We start from the raw sequence: 9,684 nt of genomic DNA on the forward strand, positions 1-9,684 counted from the left end.
CCTTAGAGAGTTCGAGGACAATGGTCTCCTTCGGCTTTGTCTCCTCTTTGGATGCAGGTTCCGTCCTCAGATGGACATAGCAATCCGGATAGGCCCCTTTGCTGGGCCAAAACTCAATTTCCTCTACTGGGACAGTGCCCAGTTTCTCCGAGAGGAAGATCTTCCCCCCCGACATAGGCATATGCTCTGCGTACCTCCAGAGGTTGACGTCAGAGAAGGCGGGAAGATCCTTGACGTTTAGCTTCTTCGGGGCTAAATGTGTTGCAACCAGCTGATGCATTTCCATCCGAAGAGAAGCTTCTTTCTCTGACGATTTCTTCTGAATGTCCTGCACCATAGACAGCAGCGAGCGCAACGTACTCGTGATGGAATCTAACTGGGGTGCAGTGGAAGAAGTCGAAGGCATCGGCTCAGTCACCGTGGCTGATGATACCGAAATAGTTTCGGTTTTCTCGACTTCAGCTTCAGGAGGTACGTCATCCTCCTGATCCAATTCCTCCACTAGGAGATTGTTCTCAGTCTCCTCCAAGACAACAGACATGTTGTCCTCCAATTGGATGCTCTGCAAGGCGTCCGATACATCAGGTTCTGAACAAGGGGAATCTCAGGTTGAGCCTGGGGAATGACTGCATCCGATGATGCCCTAGGGAAAAGACAAGCCCTCATCCTTTCATTAGGAAGGTAATGGCCAGAGGTGTTCTTCTGAAAACCCGACCCCATTTTCGCAGCGTCTCCCTTGATGCGTCCCTTGACTCAGTAGACTTTTGGTCATCAAAAGCCTCTTTCTCCAGTTTATCACAAACTGGTACATACCTGTAGGTCCCAGTACTTGAGAGCCCCCTTGGTGACTGCGCAGCGAGCATGGGGCCTGCACATGCCATGGCCGTAGAAGTTCTTACTACGGACCCTGCAAAAGTTGTTCCCGCACACGGGATGCTCCTCCTGTAAAATAAAGAAAAGCATATAAGTACTTGGTGAAATTCTCAGATTTCAGCATACATATTTTTAATAACATTAGCTTGGATAGAGTAAGCTAGAAAATAGGAAAGACACCTACTTGTGTTTCCTGTCCAGCCCATTGCTATGACCTCCTCCGATATTGAACACTAAATTCTTAACGAATTTTAGGGGAAGATGATATCCTTTGATATAAAGTGTCTTCTTAACACAATCTTCTAGGATCAATATTGGGGATTAAAAATAATGGTTGATAGCCATTAATTGGTAGAGAGAATCGCTCTCTTATACGTGATGGTCTCACAATAGGCTGCCCATGAAGCACCTTGTAGGTTGGAAAAAATTTTTGGGCTACAGCATTGACTGTCGGCGGCATGCCACCAGTCCTGCCGGGCCTGCCCGGTCTATTGAAGGCAGTTACTGTCTTCAGAGTAATGGACGGCAGGTCGCCGGCAGCGGCTCTGCCGAAGGATCCCTCTATCAAGTAGAACCCGACGGCAAATGTCTAGATTTTGGGTGGCCGGCTGCCGGCCGACAACTTAGTTGCCGGCAGCCGGCCCCAGTATGTCTATTGTCGTTGGGTCGTCGATCAGCGACACCCACGGCGAGTGGTGGCAGAGCACTGCCGGCCGACAGACTACCAACATGGCCGCCGGCAGCTACTAGCTGTCGGCGGCAGGCCCAGTATAAGGAAAGAGAGAAAAAGAGAGGATGGAGGAAGGCAAAGGCTCAGCCTTGCCGGCCTACGTCCAGAATGAGGGTTCAAGTGGAAGTGGGAATTATATTCGGGCTTCCACCCAACCATATCCCATCAACAAGGGCTATGGAAGGCAGTCCAAGGGAGGACTGAAGAACACCCTAAAGATTATTAGGGTACCTGTCGGCAGCCAGCTCAGCCGGCGGCAGACGGGGAACCTCAGGCCAGTTCTTCAAATTACCCTTAGGGTCAAATGTAGAATGACGGCCAGGGAGGGTGATGGCTCATCCAACACGAAAGAGACAGAGGGGAAGGGGTAAGTGTCCTATAAGTAAGGTAATACCCAAAGGCACCACCCAACTTGAAGGATTCTGATCTCATAGAGTAACCTCAGGTAGGGGAAATCATTTCCCCAGGTTGGGTTGGTCAAGTGAGAAAGCGGCACACAGGACACAATCTCACAAGAGCACAGAATCTCGTACCAGAGACCTTAGGCAAGGAAGAAATCATTTCTTCGGTCTAAGATCTACCAGCACAGGACTGTCTGCTAGACAAAGGAAGTAGGGATTGTCATACAAAAGCCTCCACGTATGGTCTAGGGAGGTCTAGCCTCCTGTAAAGGCAGCTTAACCTGACATGGGAAATCATTTCACCAAGACAGTAAGATGCCTAACACAGACTATTACTCTGATGTCCAGTTCTAAACTCAAAACCGACTCGGTGGTTAAGAGAAAGAAACGAAACACCCCAGTAAAACTTTGCCAGAACTCGGTTCACAGCAAAGCTAGCTGAGGATAGCCTAGGCTAATCAGAGGAAAGGGGGATTGCTCTTAAATCTCGCCAGGAGATTAGTATCGACTTAAAAGGTATAGGTGTCAGTCTCCCCTTAAAAGACGATACAAGAGCAATGGGGACATGTATGAAAGTATACTAAAGCCCCTAGGCTAGTAGCCTAGGAGCATTGAGAATCGTTCACCGAAACTCTTGTATACTATCTTGGAAGAGGAAAATTTTATGCAGTAATATCTTAATTGTATAAAATATTGCCTGAGCTTCAATAAAATTTTACCAGGAAGGTTTTATCATGCATGAGGTGTGTAGGTGCCTAGGCTAAGAAGCCTAGCACTCGTGAGGCTCGATCACAAATAGCCAAATCCACGACAACAATGACATATAAAAATCCCTAACTAAATTTCTAAATAGCTAAGGTTATTAAAGCAAATAGTGCCGGGAAAAGTCGCTTTGGCTAACTAAATGTACAAGAAAGAACGACCGCGTCCATGATGCCATCCGGCTGGCAACAGCTCTCGTTATGTTAATTACGATCTGAATCGAAAAGCAAAACTGGCAAGAGCTTACATTTACACAATTTAAAGATATTACTTAACTTTCCCGAAGCAGATGAGGCTGGTGAAGACATCATAGCGAAGAATAAACTCCAAAATAGCACGAGATAACACCGGTCAACAAAGCTACAGCAGAAAGAATGGCTTGGTGGTGTCGCACGGTGGCGATTTGACGCACTATTTACAGTACAGTAGGAGCATCGCCTTTTTAACAACTCTCCTATATTCTTGCCACTTTTCCCCTCGAAGCGAAAGCACTATTAGGGGTGTAGATAGCTATGAGACGTGTCAAGAATACGTCCTCTGATATTACACGATATCCCTTTTTAAATTTTAAGGGATATTCGCTCCAGGAGTTAGAATTCTGGATACCTTTGGTAAATTCTCTGGGATATATCACTGTCATCAAATATACCTAGGAAGCTACTAATGAAGGAACTTCCATCAGGACGACATGGCCTAAGCCCAAAAAACTATGCACAACTATCATTAAGGTATCGAGATCATACTACGTCCGTCGATGTATATCCAGCCTTCCATACTTAATATGTATGAGTGAAGGGTGTAAATCATTTGAAAACGGTTATTGATGTATAGTATATATTTCAGGGCTGTTACTGCCCATGTTTGGGTATATCATATCAATAATTCTGAGGATAACACCCAAATTGGAATTAATCTGTATTTATATTTGTTCGTGGCCTATGTATACCATTGTCTAGTATTAAGTCACATTAACCCTTTTACCCCCAAAGGACGTACTGGTACGTTTCACAAAACCCATCCCTTTACCCCCATGGACGTATCGGTACGTCCTTGCAAAAAAATGCTATAAAAAAAATTTTTTTTCTTCATATTTTTGATAATTTTTTGAGAAAATTCGGGCATTTTCAAAGAGAATGAGACCAACCTAACCTCTCTCTGACAAAAATTAAGGCTGTTAGAGCAATTTCAAAAAATATACTGCAAAATGTGCTGGAAAAAAATAACCCCCTGGGGGTTAAGGGTTGGAAATTTCCAAAGGGTTAATATATCAATCATATTTACTCTATGGTGTCAGTTCCTAACCACTATCATGTTTTGCAGATACTGCCACCGACATTGTCAATAAACCTGATTGTACTTTATATTGATGGCAAGTTTTATCCAGCCATAGCAGCATGAAAAGGTGCATGAACACTTGTCAGTGAACATGCAGTAGGTTGATGAGTAGCCTTGCACACTCCTACCGTAGGAGGCAGCCGTTCGTAGGCAAGTGAGCAACGCTGAGGGAGCTTGTCTGTGAACGCTCGCTGCCATCGCTCACGAACATCAGAACAAGTGGGTTCTTTCCTGTAAGGGTAGAAACCTGAGTCAACAACCTCAAAAGGTCAGGCCTTACGAGACTTGCCAAAACTCACGTTGCCCTAGGGGCACAATGGCGAGGGACTGACACTGCAGTCAGGATGCTCCTAAATACTCAATTCCAAAGACCTGGAGGGAGGCATAGAATAATCTTAATGCCCGGTTGCAAGGTAATCAAGGGGGAGACCTCAGAGGATGGAGCAACAGACAGTTTCTCCTGCTGAACACACAGCAAGCTAAGTATGATCAGCTGGCGGAACAAGTTTGGCTGGCATGTTCACTCCAAAGGATCTGGTCATGATCGTCAGGTGGTTGAGAAGCAAAAGGCATGAGACCTACTTAAGGGAACGCCACTTCAGAGGCTTGGGTGAAGGATGTGACCAACACCTGTGGAGGCAGATGAGCGCTCCAGCTGTGCCCCAAGCTTCAGCACCTCCAAAAGCCATTCCTTAGAGAGGGAACTCAAAAGACCCAGGGAAGGCCAGAGTTGACTCATAGCATCAAAAGATAGGCTACCCTTTGGGTGTGGACACTCACTTCGATAGGGAAAGCAACAGGACCCTCCATACCCAGAGGTTGTCCAGGGATCTTAACGGTCATCATTCTTACTTGTCCGTTCTGCGGAAGAGACCTAATGAACTGAGTCAGCAGGGAGAGGATGAGGCACCAGAGAAGTTAGACCAAGAGGAAGCAGAATCACTTTTAGACCTTCTGTCACCTAACACCATGCCCACTGGGAAAAGGACGCTTTACATAGGGATAGCCCCAAGTGCAGGAGCGTCGTCTGACTGCACGTGGGGTAAAGAGAACGATGATCCGTCTCCCTAGTCAACAAAGGTTCCACAAGAGCGACCTTCAATGCTTGGGTAAACCCGCATATTGACAGCCCTCAAAAGACCAGACACCTGCCGAGAGAAAGAAGAGAGCAAAGTGAGTTTACAACTAATCCAATTTTAGGGTTTACGGGAGAGCTATACAGCACATCTTCACTCCACCAAGCCAAAACCAAAAGTGATGTAATACAGCAGGCGAGTGTGTCAACCCCACCCCACCGCCAACCCCAAACAAAAAGCAGCAGGTTGTTATAACGTTTAAAAAGTTTATGGGTAGTTTCCAGCTATGTCAGAATAATACATCCTTAGTAAAGACCAAAAGGTTTGTATAAGAGTAGGAACAAAGAAACGTTAAACCAGTCAAGTTGGGGAGACCAAGAGTATATCTGTACTGCTCATCAGCCAAAGTCGAAATAACTTCTTGGTTTACTAGTGGGTGGCGGAGAATCCCTTTCACCTGCCAGCAACTACCGACACCTTTATAAATTTAAACGGAAGTTTTCAGCTTCACTGAAATCATACTCGTAATAAAAGAAAAGGGTGTCTGTGAAGGATAATATCCAATTACTATGAACTGGGTAAACAGGAAAATAATTATATCAAAATATATGATGATCCTTATGCATCATGCAGAAATACCTTAGTCTTACAGGTTAGGCTGAGGTAAACTAGATTAGACCCAGTTATGATACAAGTAACATCAACACTCAGCACTTTTGGCAGTTCTACATACACACTTAAAGGTAGCCATGGGAGAAGTACATAGGAGCTTTCAAACTCCTTTGGGAACCAGTTTTAAAATCCAGGCCAGATACTTTCCCAATGTTTGAAAATCCATCAACGTTACAGAAAACAATAGGGATAGCATATTGTTAGGAGATTAGATATGACCTAGATAATCGGAAATTCTCAAAGATGATCCAACTGGATATTAATACCCGTAGGAGGCAGCCATTTCCATAAAAGAGCAACCTATGGATCCACTGGGATAGAAGAAAGAACATTTTGAGCATTCAAAACTTTTATAGCTAAAGGTCCAGATATACTGAGTTTGAGACTGACCAAGATTTCTTGATTTTTGCTAATAAAAAAAAAACATTCTTCCTTTTAAGTTGTGGGAAGGCGATTCCTAGATTAACAAAATCACAACTCATGAATTTCACCTCTTGCACTGCATTCGAAACAAGGATAACAGGAGAGGAATAAATAGTTAACTGCTTAAATCATTAAAATAAATTCCTCCCAAAGTTTTGAGGTCAATAAGTCATTTTTCCTATTACTACAGTATCAATCCCTACTTAAAAGATTAGAAAAAGTTTTCTCATTGCATGAAATCAAATGAAGATGGGAATTCAGTGTTACTTTACTGAAATGGAGGGCGACAAGAGTACGAATACAATAATAGAACCGAGCTTGTGAAAGACATTCATCAGCAGCTGCTGAAAGGATTAATATCACAATGAAGATTAACTCGAAGTTAACACATGATTAACTATTTTTATCTAGTCTAGCTTAACCTAAAAAAGTAACTAGAAAATCACTCAAGAGTGCTGACCATCTGAGCTAGTTATTCAAGAATGAAGTGTGAACATGAGTACTGGTAGAAAGTGGCTGTTGATAAGGGCCAAGAGAAACATGCTAAGACACCCAAGTATCCAGTCCAAAGAGGACTAACCACTAAAGGGGCTAAAGCAATTTGGTATCTTTTTCCTTCATCATTAACGCCAAAAAACACATTTGCACAATGTATTTTTTCTTTAAGGCAACTGTCTAGAAACCCATTACACAATACATTTTTAAGGAAACTGCCTAAAACCCCATTGCACAACACATTTTATCTTTAAGACAACTGTTTGAAAACCCATTGCACAATATATTTTTTTCTTTAAGGCAACTGCCTAAAAACCCATTGCACAATGTATTTTTTTCTTTAAGGTAAATGCCCAAAAACCCATTGCACAATATACTTCTCTCTTTAAGGTAACTGCCTTAAAACCCATTGTTTATTAAAAAATATGTCCATTCTAATTTTTCATTAAATACGACTATTGTTAACCTTTAGAATGTCAAATCAAACAAATCTGAAAATAACAAATATTTTATATAATCTTCACTAATTCTGGATCCTTGCAACAATCACATAACATTCCTAATCGATAGCATATACAGTTTGTATATGGCCACTTTACTGTATTGAATCTCTTAAAGATGCCGTGATTACAAAAGTAAAAGCCACCTCAAAGAGTAGTGGTGCCACATGCTGCTGTTACATTAAAGGAGACGAAATCCTTTAATATGTACCACCGCCAGGTTTCCGCATGCAGAAGCCGCCACAGAAGACATAAAATGATATTTATTTGAAATATAAATATTGAACAAACTGCAGATAGTGATTTCAACTGTATTTAAAGAGGTTTTAACTATGTAAATTCATTTTATGTCTCCTTGGGAACCACCACTACTGTCTGAAGGTAGTCAACTCACCGTTAAAGGTTTAAAGGTCGTTCATGAATGGTAGAGGCAAGGGACAGTGACATTGCCCTGACAAGCAGGACAATGTCCTAGAAACTGACCATATATGATCAGCACCCAAGACCCCTCTCCACCCAAGCTAGGACCAGGGAGGGCTAGGCAATGACTGCTGATGACTCAGCAGATACACCTATAGGCTCCCCCAAACACCCCCAGCCTTAGCTCACAATGATGGTAAGGTTGCAGACACTAAAGGCACTAACGAGTCTGAGCGGGACTCTAACCCCCGTTAGGCAAACACCAGGCAGAGACGTTACCAATCAGGCCACAACAGCCCTAAAGTGGACTTGTGATTTCTGGCTACATAGCCATGAGCTGACACCCATTCACATGCCAAGAGGTTGGTTAAGCCTGGATCTTACAGGACCTGAAAAATAAACAAGTCATCATTACAAAAGATTACAGCAATCTCATATTTTATAAATGTACTAATATTTTACTTAAAAGAAACCATTTTGATTAACAAATAGTACTTGACAAGCCCAATTCTATTATCATTATAAGCTACAACCATAATTGAAAAAGCAAAATGTAAGCCCAAGGACTCCCACAGGGAAAAATAGCCAGTGAGGAAAGGAAATAAGGAAATAAAACGATATAAGTAATGAAAATTAAAACATTTTAAAAAACGTTAAAACAGATATTGGATATATAAACTATAAAAGGACGGTAAATATATGAGACTTTATTTCTAGCCAAATACATGAACCATATATTATTCCTACTCGCAATCCTGTGTTTAACGCATTTCTGACCTTGATTATTGGGGCAAACCACCCATTCATGAGTTTTTGTACCCCCTTATATAAAGACAACTAAGGGGGACCTCAGTGGGAAACCGGGGATTTTTGGTGGGGAAATGTAATAAACGAGTGATTTGCAGCAATATTAATAGTCAGAAATGCAAAATAAGCCCAAGATAACCAGTTGGAAAAATATATGGTTCATGTAAGTGGCTGAAAACAGGCCAACCAGGCCAAAACGTGATTAACACTTTTGAGATTTGCAAAAGGGTACAGAACCTAACAAACCCACCTAACCTAACCTAACCTAGTAGTTCCCAGGTCACAGTCCCTAGCCGAGGGGCAAGCCCCCCGGACCCCCTTCCCAGGTCACAACCCCTAGGAGTCCGGACCCCCATTCCTAGGTCACAACCACTAGACGTCCGGACGAACCCCTCCCAGGTCACAAACCTTCCCAAGTCACAACCGCTACTTGGAGTCCCCTTTCCAGATCACAAAACTAAGTAAATCACAAATAAATCCTTACCTTATGATTGACACAGAGTCAGTCTCTCTCTCTCTCTCTCTCTCTCTCTCTCTCTCTCTCTCTCTCTCTCTCATCTTTACAGTAGCTTTGCAGTGGATATGTGCTGGCCTACCCAAAAATTAAGTCAGAATCGGACCTTTGAGGCAGTATTTCGCTGTTATTTTTCAAGTTCACGTGAGAAACAATAGCTTCACACTAGAACCACCAAAAACAATTGCTAACATAAACGCATTTACACTAAATTTTGAAATAAATTGATGTGCTTCACTTAAGTTCCGTCTGGGAGACATTCTCGCATTATGGTGGTCGAGTTGAAACTGCAGGCCTGGCCAGGGTTGCCAGGTTTTCTAAATGAGAAAAGGTCAATTTCTAATCAACAGAGGCTTTAAAAGGTCAACCCATTAATAGAAAAAGGTCAAAAATATAGTATTTAAGGGCCGGCTTTTTTCATATTACTAAAGGCCAACCTATTTAAATACAAAAGGTCAAATTTGAGTTATTTTTGGCCGGAAAAAGGCCAAACTGGCAACCCTGGGCCTGGCGAAGGCAGTGTTGCCTAGTGAAGGAAGATAGGGAGGCTCAAAATAGAATGTTAATACGCTAGTTGGCAACTCCAAAGTTGCTCCGATTTCAGATGGCGTTGTAGGTATACATCGTTTGTCGTGTTTGTTTATATTCAGAATTTGACAGTCAGAGTTGACTCAAA

The 9,684-nt window shown here is 42.7% G+C and overlaps 1 long non-coding RNA gene across 1 annotated transcript in view; it reads right to left on the reverse strand.

Annotated features, from left to right (window-relative positions):
- LOC137657144 (uncharacterized) overlaps positions 1 to 9,684 on the reverse strand; it is a 99,214-nt gene that overhangs the window by 81,013 nt on the left and 8,517 nt on the right. The window contains exon 2 of the long non-coding RNA XR_011047126.1: positions 7,662 to 8,076. This is a non-coding gene — a long non-coding RNA (uncharacterized lncRNA). The remainder of the gene's footprint in view (positions 1 to 7,661; positions 8,077 to 9,684) is intronic.

This window comes from Palaemon carinicauda, chromosome 1 (genome assembly GCF_036898095.1).
Source record: "Palaemon carinicauda isolate YSFRI2023 chromosome 1, ASM3689809v2, whole genome shotgun sequence".
Lineage (NCBI taxonomy): Eukaryota > Metazoa > Arthropoda > Malacostraca > Decapoda > Palaemonidae > Palaemon > Palaemon carinicauda.